The sequence below is a fragment of the Lithobates pipiens genome, unplaced genomic scaffold (assembly GCF_037356315.1).
Source record: "Lithobates pipiens isolate NorthernLeopardFrog02 unplaced genomic scaffold, aLitPip1_a1.2 Scaffold_19, whole genome shotgun sequence".
NCBI classification, from domain to species: domain Eukaryota; kingdom Metazoa; phylum Chordata; class Amphibia; order Anura; family Ranidae; genus Lithobates; species Lithobates pipiens.
Window position 1 is genome coordinate 238,984,269 of NW_027507764.1, and position 12,503 is coordinate 238,996,771.

The following is a 12,503-nucleotide window of genomic DNA, read 5'->3' on the forward strand; positions in this document are numbered from 1 at the left end:
CTGTCTAACAGACAGAATTCAGAGAGTAGTGGTTAATGATTGTTACTCTGAATGGTCTAAGGTTATCAGTGGTGTACCCCAAGGTTCAGTGATGGGACCCTTGCTTTTTAATATCTTTATAAATGATATTGGGTCTGGGATCAAAAGTAAAATTTCCGTATTTGCAGATGACATCAAGCTGTGCAGTGGAATAACGTCCTTTCAGGATGTCTCCAATTTACAAGCCAGCCTCAATGCTCTGTCTAATTGGGCGACTATGTGGCAGATGAGGTTTAATGTTGATAAATGTAAAGTTATGCACTTGGGGGCTAAGAATATGCATGCATCATACATACTAGAGGAGTACAACTGGGAGGGGGGGGATCCATAGTGGAGAAAGATCTGGGGGTTTTGGTAGATCATAAGCTCAATAGCATGCAATGCCAAGCTGCGGTTTCCAAAGTGAGCAAAGTCCTTTCTTGTATTAAGAAATGTATGGACTCCAGAGAGAGAGATATCATTTTGCCCCTGTTCAAATCATTAGCAAGACCTCATCTGGAATATGCAATTCAGTTTTGGGCACCAGTTCTCAAAAAGGATATTGGGGAACTGGAGAGAGTGCAGAGAAGGGCAACCAAACTGATAAGAGGCATGGAGGAGCTCAGCTATGAGGAAAGATTAGATGAACTGAATTTATTCACTTTTGATAAGAGGAGATTAAGGGGGCATATGATCAACATGTACAAATATATAAGGGGTCCATATAGTGAACTTGGTGTTGAGTTATTCACTTTACAGTCAACAAAGAGGACAAGGGGGCACTCTTTACATCTAGAGGAAAAGAGATTTCATTTCCAAATACGGAAAGGTTTCTTCACAGTAGCTTTAAGAAAGGCCTGGATTATTTCCTAAATGTACATAATATAACTGGATACTAACATTTATAGGTAAAGTTGATCCGGGGAAAATCTTATTGCCTCTCGGGGGATGAGGAAGGAATTTTCCCTTCCTCTGGATCAACTGCGGGTATAGAATTGGGTATATGGGATTGTATGATATTATTTTTTTAACTGAGAAGGACTGGATCGCTCCGACGCTGCCGATGGCTCCGGTAACCGGTGGAGGGCCGATAAAAGGGATCTCACGGCGAATCCGCTGCAGGGACCACTTTTATCTTGTACCGGACTGCCGGCCGAGCCAGGGGATACCGGAGTTATGGCAGCTAGCTAGTACATCTTACCCCATACTCATTCACATAGGGTAGGGGGGCCGGAATCTGGGGACCCCCTTATTAAAGGGGGCTCCCAGATTCTGATAAACCCCCCACCCGCAGACCTTGACAATGGCCAGGGTTGTCGGGAAGAGGCCCTTGTCCTTATCAACATGGGGGCAAGGTGTGCTTTGGGCTGGTATGGTTCGGGGGGGGGGGCTCGCTCGTCCCCACCCCCTTTCCTGACTGGCCGGGCTGCGTGCTTGGATAAGGGTCTGCTATGGACTTTGGGGGGGCCCCACGCCGTTTTTTCTAATTACTTACTAACGCATTTACTTTTTGGGAGAAGAAATTTCTAACTTGACTAATTACTTTTTTAAAGTAAGATGACCAACACTGCTCCCTACACAGCGAAACTGTTTTTTTTTTTTTTTCAAATGACCCGAAGCCTGGGGCTGGTGGTCTCCCGCTGGAAGCCTCTGGGTTCGGTAGGATATTCTTGTCCTTCCTGGTGGGTCTCCTTATCTTTTCCTCAGGGAGGACAGCAATTGGATGAGTTCCCCGAGAGCTGAAGGACCCTGGGTACAGTGGTTTACCCAGAACTTCAGGGGCCATTATCCTGCCTCCCCCCTTACCTGTCTGGATGTCCATTCAGGCGGGGGTGCTGGCTGTCAGTTATTTCCAGGGGGAGCGTGTCCCCTGACTCCTGGGCCCCTGGTAGCTCACGTGGGCTGCTGGGGAGGGTGCCGGCCGACGCACAGTGACAAGCACCCATGTAATTTTCAGACTTCGGGAAAATGGCAGTGTCGTTCTTACTCGGGAGGGAAGGCTGAGAGCCAGCAGGAGCAGGCGCCCACATCCTCCTTTTGCTAGGTGAGGAGGCACCAGTTCACTACGGTGGATGTCTGCCTAAACCACCTCCGATGGGAATGAGGAATATAAGGCATTGTCCCCTCTCCCCCATGTGTATATACTGACTGGTACAGTGCAGGACACAGCCTAACCTTGCAGCTCCCTATGGGGGCAGCAGTTGGGGGGGACGGGGCACTTTGGCGGCTATCCTCCTTGGACCATAAGGATGGAAAAGCAAGCCCGTGGCTGTGGCAAAAAGGGGAAATCAATGGTGAGTACTTTCCTTTGCCTTGGGAATTTAGCTGCAAAATCCCCAATTACAGCCACATGGTTTCTGGGCATTTACATAGTAAGGTTGAATAAAGAGACCAGTCCATCCAGTTCAACCTGAGTGAGTGTGGGTGCATGTCTACAATTGTCCCTATCCCTATACATTGTGTCTCATTAAAGCGGAGGTCCACCCTAAAGTGGACCTTCCGCTCATTGGAATCCTCCCCCCCTCCGGCGCCACAATTGGCACCTTTCAGTAGGGAGGGGGGTGCAGGTACCTGTACAGTACAGGTATCTGCACCCACTTCCAGGATAGCTCTCTGCGGAAAGGGGCGTGAATCTACTCCCCTTTCCGAAAGTCCCCCGCTGCCTGCTGGGAAACACATAGATCCCAGAGGCAGCGGGTCCATCCTTATTGCGCAGCGCGACTCGCGCATGCGCAGTAGGGAACCGGGAAATTAAGCCGAAAGGCTCCACTTCCTGATTCCCATACCCAAGATGGCGGCGGCAGCACCCGAGAGACGATCGAGAGATCGGCTTCGGGTGCCGACATCGCGGGCGCGCTGGGCGGGTAAGTGTCCTTATTTTAAAAGTCAGCAGCTTCAGTATTTGTAGCTGCTGGCTTTAAAAAAAAAAAAAAACGGCGGAACTCCGGGCGGACTCCCGCTTTAAGATGCTCATCTATTATTATTATTATTATTATTATTATTATTATTATTATTATTATTTATTAAGGTACCCATATAGCTCCATCAATTTATGCAGCACTCCACACATACATCGCTCCCTACCCTCAAGGAGTCCACAATCTAAGGTCCCCAACTCACATTCATTTACTTGGGCCAATTTTTATTTTCTTTAACCACTTGCTTACTGGGCACTTAAACCCCCCTCAGTCCCAGACCATTTTTCAGCTTTCAGCGCTGATGCACTTTGAATGACAATTGCGCGGGCATACAACACTGTACCCAAATGAAATTTTTAGCATTTTTTTCCCACAAATAGAGCTTTCTTTTGGTGGTATTTAGTTACAGCTCAGAGTTTTATTTTTTGCTAAACAAACAAAAAAAGATGCAAAAAAAAAAAAAATCATGTTTTAATAGTTTGTTATAAAATTTTGCAAACGGGTCATTTTTCTCCTTCATTGAAGTGCGCTGATTAGGCGGCACTGATAGGCTGCATTGGTGGGCACTGATGGGCTGCATTGGTGGGCACTGATGGGCTGCATTGGTGGGCACTGATAGGCTGCATTGGTGGGCACTGATAGGCTGCATTGGTGGGCACTGATAGGCTGCACTGGTGGGCACTGATAGGCACAGATAAGGCGGCACTAATAGGCACAGATAAGGCGGCACCGATGGGCACAGATAAGGCGGCACTGATGGGCAAAGATGGGCACAGATAAGATGGCACGGATGGGTGGCACGGATGGGTGGCACAGATGGGCACTGATAGGTAGCACTGATAGGTGGCCTTGATGGGCGGCACTGCTGGGCACTGATGGGCTGCACTGGGGTGCAGCACCTTTGAGGCAGATTGTGGGCACTGTGGGTGGCACTGTGGGCACTGCTGGGTGGCACTGTGGGCACTGCTGGGTGGCACTGACGGGGGGCACTTACTTTTTATTAGGGTGGCACTGCAGGGGGCAGGTTGGCACTGGCAGGGGGCAGGTGGGCGCTTGCATTGCTGGCCGTGATCGGGACTGATGTCCCGATCACGGCCGCCGGTGATCGGCTTTTTTTTTTTCTCCTCGCGCTGTCAGCGTGAGGAGGAATACTAGCCGATTACCGGCTCCGTTATGTCACCTGATCAGCTGTCATTGGCTGACAGCTCATCACGTGATAAGGGGTCGGGATCGACCCCTTGCACGGATCGGTGATCAGGCGAGTCTCATGGACTCGCCGATCACAGAGCGCGCCGCGCGCGCCCCTCAGGGGGCGCGCAGGCCGCTCGTACACAGGACTACGTCAATTGACGTAGTCCCGGAAAAGGAGATCCGCGCTGTAGCCGTCATTTGGCTATAGCGCGGATCTCAAGTGGTTAAATATTTTTGGACAAAAGCCAATTAACCTACCAGCATGTCTTTGGAGTGTGGGAGGAAACACAAGTACCCGGAGGAAACCCGCACAGACACAGGGAGAACATGCAAACTCCAGGCAGGTAGTGTTGTGGTTGGGATTTGAACCAGCGACCCTTTTTACTGCTAGGCGAGAGTGCCACCCACTACACCACTGTGCCGCCCCATAGGGAGCTGAGATAATCTCCCCTGGGGTCTGGATTCAAATAGTCCAGAAGCTTTTACTAAAAACACCAGCCACAGCTTCCTCTTGCATCAGAGACACTGTATGGTGGACAAGTGGTGCAGAGGAGCGAGTATGTCTAAATCACCTCAGATGGGAAAGAGGAAGGTAAGGCATTGCTCCCCCCCCTTCCTTCTCCATGTATATATTGACTGACTGACTGGTGTAGTGCAGGACCTGGGGTGTGGAATCAAATGGCCCAGAAGCTACTGCTAAATTCACCAGCCACAGCTCCCTCTCACAGCAGAGACACTGTGTGGTTATCGCAACAGTAGATTGCCAGCCTCTCCCTACGTGCTCAGGTGTGGTACATTAGTAGGGGTCAATATAGCGAAGGGGGAGGGGGGGCTGGTAGATACAATGAGCTCCTTATGGGCCAGGTAAACCATTGAACAAGTTATTAATTGTGCAATGGTTGGGGGATTCAGGATTAATGCTTGCCATGGGTAACATTTCATAAGCTCCAACCTCCCACTCCACCTTTACACTGTGGTTATATTATAGTGCAGGAGATGAGAAAAACCTTTTTGTTGGTTTGGCCAACATTCCACTCAGTGGCAGATCTAAAGGCGATTTACCATACATCGCTTCCTATATCCTTTAATTGAGGATTTTCTGTGCAAACCTATGCAAGAGCTACATGATTGTTTTTTTAAGGCCTGCAGGTATCTATTTACCTCCAGGCTAAATTGGTAACCACCTCTTCTAGAGGCTTAAATTGGTCTCTAGGGCTGGGCTCATTGAGACTTTAGTTGCTGATCAGCCGCACCTGTGTATGAGCTGGCTAGCGTTTGCTCAGTCTACGGAGGTAAGGTAGGACAGCAACTACTATTGTAAGGTGTTCAACCATTTTAAGATGTGTTCCTTCACTGGTGAAGGGTTAGTTTCTACAGCCCAGGCTATGCCTATGAAATAAAAAAGTAGCAATACAGCGCTGTCTCATATATCCCTATAATAAGTGAATTTTAGAGTGAAAAAGTAAAGAATTAGCTGCAACTTAACGTGAGATACACACAATAAAGACGTAAATTAATAGAAAAGCTGCGCTGCAAATTGTTACAAAAAGCATGAATGGTTAATCCATATAATATATATGATATAGATAATAAAAAGACTACTTCAACAAAAACAAAGTGAATTAAAACAATATTAAGCTGAGTGACTATATAAACAAAAAATGAATAGATGCGTCTAATGTCCAAAAAATATCAGTGTAACCATAAAAATGCACCAAAATTCACAATTAGAAATTGAATTTTCCACACTATAAGTCAAACGATGGTTCTTCAACCCTCCAAGGTGCTATCACACACTCCAAGGTGCTATCGCGTGTGATTGCACCTTGGCGGGTTGAAGAACCATTGTTTGACTTATAGTGTGGACCATTCAATTTCTAATTCTGAATTTTGGTGCATGTATATGGTTACACCAATATTTTTTGGACATTAGCCGCTTCCCGACCAGCGCACGATGATGTACGTCGGCAGAATGGCACGGACAGGGAAATTGGCGTACAGGTACGTCCATTTAAAATTGCCACGTGCCATCTCGTGCGCACGTTCGGGACCCCCGTGAGTCTGACTGCGGGTCCTGTGGACTCGATCGCCGTGGGGATACCCGCGATCGTCTCACGGGGAGGGAGAACGGGGAGATCCCGATGTAAACAGAATCTCCCCGTTCTGCCTAGCAACAAGTGACACTGATCTCTGCTCCCTGTGATTGGAGCAGAGATCAGTGATCTGTAAATCACAGCCACACACTCCACAGTTAATAACACGCCCCTAGGACACACTTAACCCCTACACTGCCACCTCCTGGTTAACCCCTTCACTGCCAGTGTCATTTACACAGGAATCAATGCATTTGTATAGCACTGATTGCTGTATAAATGACAATGGTTCCAAAAATGTGTCATAAATGTCCGATGTGTCCGCCATAATGTCACAATAAAAATCGCTGATCGCCTCCATTACTAGTAAAAAAAAAAAAAAAAATTCTAAAAATTTAATGAAACTATCCCCTATTTTGTAAACCAATCAATAATTGCTTCTTGTGTTTCCTTTTTTTTACCGAAAATATGTAGAAGAATACATATCGGCCTAAAACTGAGGAAAAAAAAGGTGTCTTTTATATATTTTTTGGGGATATTTATTATAGCAAAAAGTAAAAAAAAAAAAAAAAAATGCATTTTTCTAAAAATTGTTGCTCTTTTTTTGTTTATAGCACAAAAAATAAAAACTGCAGAGGTGATCAAATACCACCAAAAGAAAGCTCTATTTGTGGGAAAAAAAGGACGTTCATTTTGTTTGGGAACCAAGTCGCATGACTGCACAATTGTCAGTTAAAGCGTTGCAGTGCCAAATTGCAAAAAGTGCTCTGGTCTTAAGCTAGCAAAATGGCCCGGGGCTTAAGTCGTTGCATCTATTCATTTTTTCGTTTATATATTCACTCAGCTTAATATTGTTTTAATTCACTTTTGTTTTTGCTGAAGTAGTCTTTTTATTATCTATATCATATATATTATATGGATTCATGCTTTTTGTATCAATTTGCAGCACAGCTTTTTTTTAATTTATGCCTATGAAATAAATTGCCCCTGTTTAGTTATTTTATAAAGGGATACACCATGACTCTTTCTTGGCTTTACACCAGTAGACCTCAGTAGTGAAGGTTTGTCCTTGCTGGGATGTTTTGTGGCACAGCAGAAATACACATTGAGATTTGTGACATCTCTGCTCATAAGGGGTATATTGCTGTACATCAGAAATGCACTGCACTGAAGCTTGTTTGGTGTCCTATATATCCTTTATAAAGGTACTGCTTTGCTACAGATCAGAAAAATACAACAGTGAAGGTGGTCTGTACTTTCTGGTTTTGTGCCGCATGGCAAAGATGTACATCGAGTCTGGTGACATACACGTGTCATCAGACATACACAAGATTGAAGTCTGTCTGTGGGGTTTTGTGTTCTGTATTACTGCCTTTGGTAATCGATGCAGCACTGAAAAGTGGCGTTGTGTCGATTCAGACAGTGCTATTAATGGCAATGGCTGACGATTTTAAGCATGCAATTTGACATGTTTAGTCACATGCCAAATCACTTCAATTTTGCACATCAGACATATACAAGACTGAAGGTTGTCTGTCCTTTATGTCTTACATAAGGACACAGCAGTGAAGGTTGCTTGTGTTTTTCTGATTTTGTTTTTGCTGCTCAGCAGGGAGACACATTGAGGATGGTGGCATCTCTGCATCTTATTGTCTGTATATCAGGCACAGCAGTGAGCAGTGTTTCTCATTGATCTACCTTGCTGCTTCTTAGGGATACACAGCAGGGGGTTGTTGGCTGCACTTCTCCAGGGAGCATGTTCGACCTGAAAATTGCTATTTATTCCATGCGACCTGTGTAATCTTGAGGTCTATGGATCCAGAAAGCAGGAACTGCTGGAGGCGCCGTGACCTGGAGTCGCACAGGCACGAAAGGCACCCATTGAAAGCCATAGTGTATGACTTCTCGTGCGTCTTGCAGTCCCAAGTTGCAGGTTGGGTCGCACGGGTATGGGAGCCCTAAGCTTATCTGTCCCTTCTGGTTGAGGTTTTGCTACACAGCAGGATTACTCATCATGGAGTTATTGCCTTATTTTGCAGTACACCAGAAAGATCGCATCTGTTTTTTCTCTGTTTTTATGTTGCTGCACAACAGAATACTGAACATTGAAGCTTGTTGGTGCTTTCTGTTTCATATTGCCTTATCTTGCTACACTTCAGAAAAACACAATGCTGCAGGTTGCTTGTGTCCTTTCTCAGTGTTGGTTCTATCTGACTACACTACAGAACTGCATAACAGAAAAGCTTGTCTTGTGTTCCTTATTATTTTACCCTGTGGCACAGCAGAAATGCACAACATGAGAGTTGTTTTGCCGTGTTCATATTGATCTTATAACTGTATTTGGTGGTTCGTCAGAAATACGCAACGTAAAAGTTTGGGTCTTTCGATCTTATATTTATGGCCTTGTTTTGCTGTACATCAGTAAAACACCACAGTAAAGGGGGTTCCTGTCCTTTCTGTATTTAAATCAGTTATGACCAAGATAGCTGCTCTTCAGAAATACGCAGCATTTAGGGTTTGTTTGTGTCTTGTGCCGCACATCAGAAAACCAGACTGTGAGGACTGTTTGTCTACATTGAAGTTCAGATTTGGGTCTCATCCCATAGTTGATTTGTCAGTTTAGCTAGTCACACTCAGATACACAACATTGTTGTCTATGCTTGTGTCCTTTCTGTCTAAATCTGCTGTGCCCACAATCTATGGTCTTTTTATTTGTGATATTAATAACGCATGTATCACCTTTTGCATTTCAGCCTTCTTTTCTGTGGAGGGGCCAGGAGTTCTGGCTGCAGACGTCACATGTCAGAAAGCCTCGACCTCTTACATTCAGGGATGCCAGAACAATTTCCTAGGGTTGAAGCCCAGTAGGGTTATGGGACACCGGAGGAAGATTAGATTGCGCCTTGATTAACGCCAGGTCTGCAGTCAAACATAGACTGGAAGTACACGACTTCATCATCGAGAACAATGTAGACTGCCTCTTCATCATCGAAAGCTGGTTAACCTCTGACTGCAACACCATCCTCACCAAATTGGTGCCGGAAAACTACAGGATCCTAACCGAACACCGGATAGGGAAAAAAGGAGGAGGCCTAGCAGTGATCTTTAAAGGTCACCTGGATCTCACTAAACCATCATCTCGGAACCCAGTGCCTTTTATGGAAACCCTGACGCTACATCTTCAACCAACACCCCATGACACCACTCATATTCTACTGTGCTACAGACCACCGGGACCAAAGTCCAATCTTCTTTCACCCCTCACGGAATCCTTTGCAATGCACACCCTAAAATTCAAAAATTTCCTGGCACTCGGAGATTTCAACCTTTGGGCAAACGAGCCTAAAGACCCCATCGCGACTGCCTGCATCAATCAACTAGAAGAACTGGGTCTACAGCAACTGATAAAGACTCCCACGCATGGGTTAGGACACACCCTGGACCTCATTTTCAAACAGAACATCGACGTCAACATACTCGACAACATAACTCTGCCATGGACGGATCACCACGCCATCAAATTCAAAATCGCTACCAACATCACCAACGCAAAACGGAAACCTGTAACAACGCACTGGACCAGATCGCATAAAAAACTGTACTCCGAATCCTTCAAAACCACTCTGTCCAAAAAGATATCTACAATAACCTTAAACCACTCTACGGAGGAAACACTCAACTCCCTGAACAAGGCATTACTGCAATCAGCAGACTCTGTAGCACCAAAACGCAGGGCACTCATCAGGAAGAAAAATGCTGGATGGTTTAATAGCTCCCTCTCCGTACTAAAGCAAGAACGCAGAAGAGTGGAAAGAACATGGAGAAGAAATCCCACCGAGGAAAACCTATTTAACTACAAAGGTCTCACAGAGAATTATCGGAAAGCAATCTTCAAAGCCAAAAAGGACCACTTCTCATATACAATCTCAACGGCCGCAAACCAACCACGGGAACTGTTTAAACTGGTTAATCAATCAATGAATCCGGTGTGCCTAGAACCCCCAGAAAGCGAATCCCAGGATTACTGTGACAAACTGTCAGATTTTTTCATCGATAAAGTCAAAACCATCAGGGAAACAATTTGTCAGAAGAAAACATCCAACCTCAGCCAGCAAATACATAAAGAGGATGTCTGCACCAACATACCGCAACCGCCTAAATTTTCACTATCCCCAATTACCGTAGACACCGCAAAAAACATCATTAATAAACTGCGTGACAGTACCTCACCTATTGACATCATCCCCACAAAACTACTGAAAGAATGCTCCGACATCGTAGCTCCAACCATAACCCACCTCATAAACCGATCATTCCACGAAGGGATTGTTCCCAGCATCCTCAAACAAGGCATCGTCAAACCTCTACTCAAGAAACCAAACCTGGACCCTCAGGATCCAAACAACTGTAGGCCAATTACAAGCCTCAACACCATTTCTAAGATCATGGAGAAAGCTGTAGTACATCAGCTACAACTTCACCTGGATACTCACAAACTCCTGGACCCGCTGCAATCAGGCTTCCGCCCGGGTCATGGAACAGAAACGGCTCTCCTCAAGATTTGGGATGACGCCCTCGAAGCAGCAGATGACGGAGAGCCGTGTCTCTTGGTACTACTAGACCTAAGTGCAGCGTTTGATACAGTAGATCACAATACTCTACTCGTCCGCCTCACAGAAGTAGCCGGAGTCCAAGACATAGATCTCCAATGGTTCGCGTCCTTCCTAGGAAATCGGTCACAGACAGTGAAACTAGGAAAATTCCTCTCCGAAACTCGGGCAGTCACCTGTGGAGTCCCTCAAGGCTCTCCGTTGTCACCCGTTCTCTTCAACATTTACATTCGCCCACTCCTTCAAATCATCAGATGCTCAGATCTCTGCTTCCACTCTTATGCTGACGACACGCAACTTTATTTCCGGATCAATGGAAAAAAAGATCACCAACAACAACTTGAAAACTGCCTCAAATCAATAGAGGACTGGATGACCACCAACTCCCTCCAGCTGAACGAATCAAAGACAGAGCTTCTTATCTTACACCCAAATCGTAAGCCCGCAACCAAAACCTCCTGGTCTCCACCAACCGTCTTTGGGCAGACTATCTCCCCAAAGACCAAAGCGAAGAGTCTCGGGGTTATTTTAGACACACAAATGTCAATGGATGCGCAAATAGGATCTGTAGTCAGTCGATCTCACCATCTGCTGCGCATGCTTCGCAGACTCATCCCTTTTATCCCAAAGAATGACAAAGCAGTGGCAGTTGGAACAATCATTAATTCACGACTGGACTACGCAAACTCGCTTTACATAGGATTACCACAATATCAACTTGCGCGATTACAACTGATCCAAAACACGGCGGCAAGGCTGATAACAGGAAAAAAACCCTGGGAATCCATCTCTCCTTCACTGAGGAGCTTACATTGGCTAACCGTAAAAAAATCGGATCACGTTCAAGACCCTGTGCCTCACCCACAAATGCGTGCATAGAGAAGCTCCGCAATACCTAATGGAGAAAATAAATCATTGCACACCAAACCGCAGTCTTCGATCAGCCAACAAAAACCTCCTCCTCGTGCCCAAAGCCCGGTATAAATCCAAGGGTGATCGGAGATTCGCTGTCCAAGGGCCTCGGCTATGGAATGCTCTACCAATCAACATCCGCCTGGAAGAAAATCACCTGGCTTTTAGGAAAAAACTCAAGACCTTTCTCTTTTAGCAGATGATCAGGGCTCGCCACAGCGCCTAGAGGCGATTCAGTTCGCATTGTGCACTATACAAGTATTTCATTCATTCATTCAAGGCGATAATGAATCATTCTGTTTAGTAAGAACTTGGGAAGTTCTGTTCAGAGGAGTATTATGGACTGAATAGGAAGTATAAAGATGTATACCCGGCCGAATAGGTTACGGCTCGGTGCATGGCCTTCAATTCGCCCCTCTGGCAAAACTAGATGTTTCAGGTAGCAGTGTAGATAGAAATTGTTGGACATACTTCCTAAGGTCCGCAGGTATAAAAGATTCAATCACCCCTCTCAATTTCACGTTGTTCCTTCTGGAATGATCTTCCAAATCAGCGATTTTGCTTTTCAGTGCCTTTATCTCATCCTCTGCCTCATTATGTGCATCAACAATATTATGAGCAGCAGCAAACTCCCCCACCTTGTCCTCTGTATGAGAGACTCTGTCCCCTATGGCAGTTACCTCAGCTTTCAGCTGAGTTTAGCACTCCATCTGGTCCCTGTGTAATGAGCCCCTTAGACTCACTAGCATTTCCTTCATTAA

At 45.7% G+C, this 12,503-nt stretch overlaps 1 protein-coding gene across 2 annotated transcripts in view; it reads left to right on the forward strand.

Annotated features, from left to right (window-relative positions):
- The window catches only part of SLC12A7 (solute carrier family 12 member 7), a 684,227-nt gene that overhangs the window by 279,063 nt on the left and 392,661 nt on the right, over positions 1-12,503 (forward strand). The gene's annotated exons all lie outside the window — the stretch shown is intronic.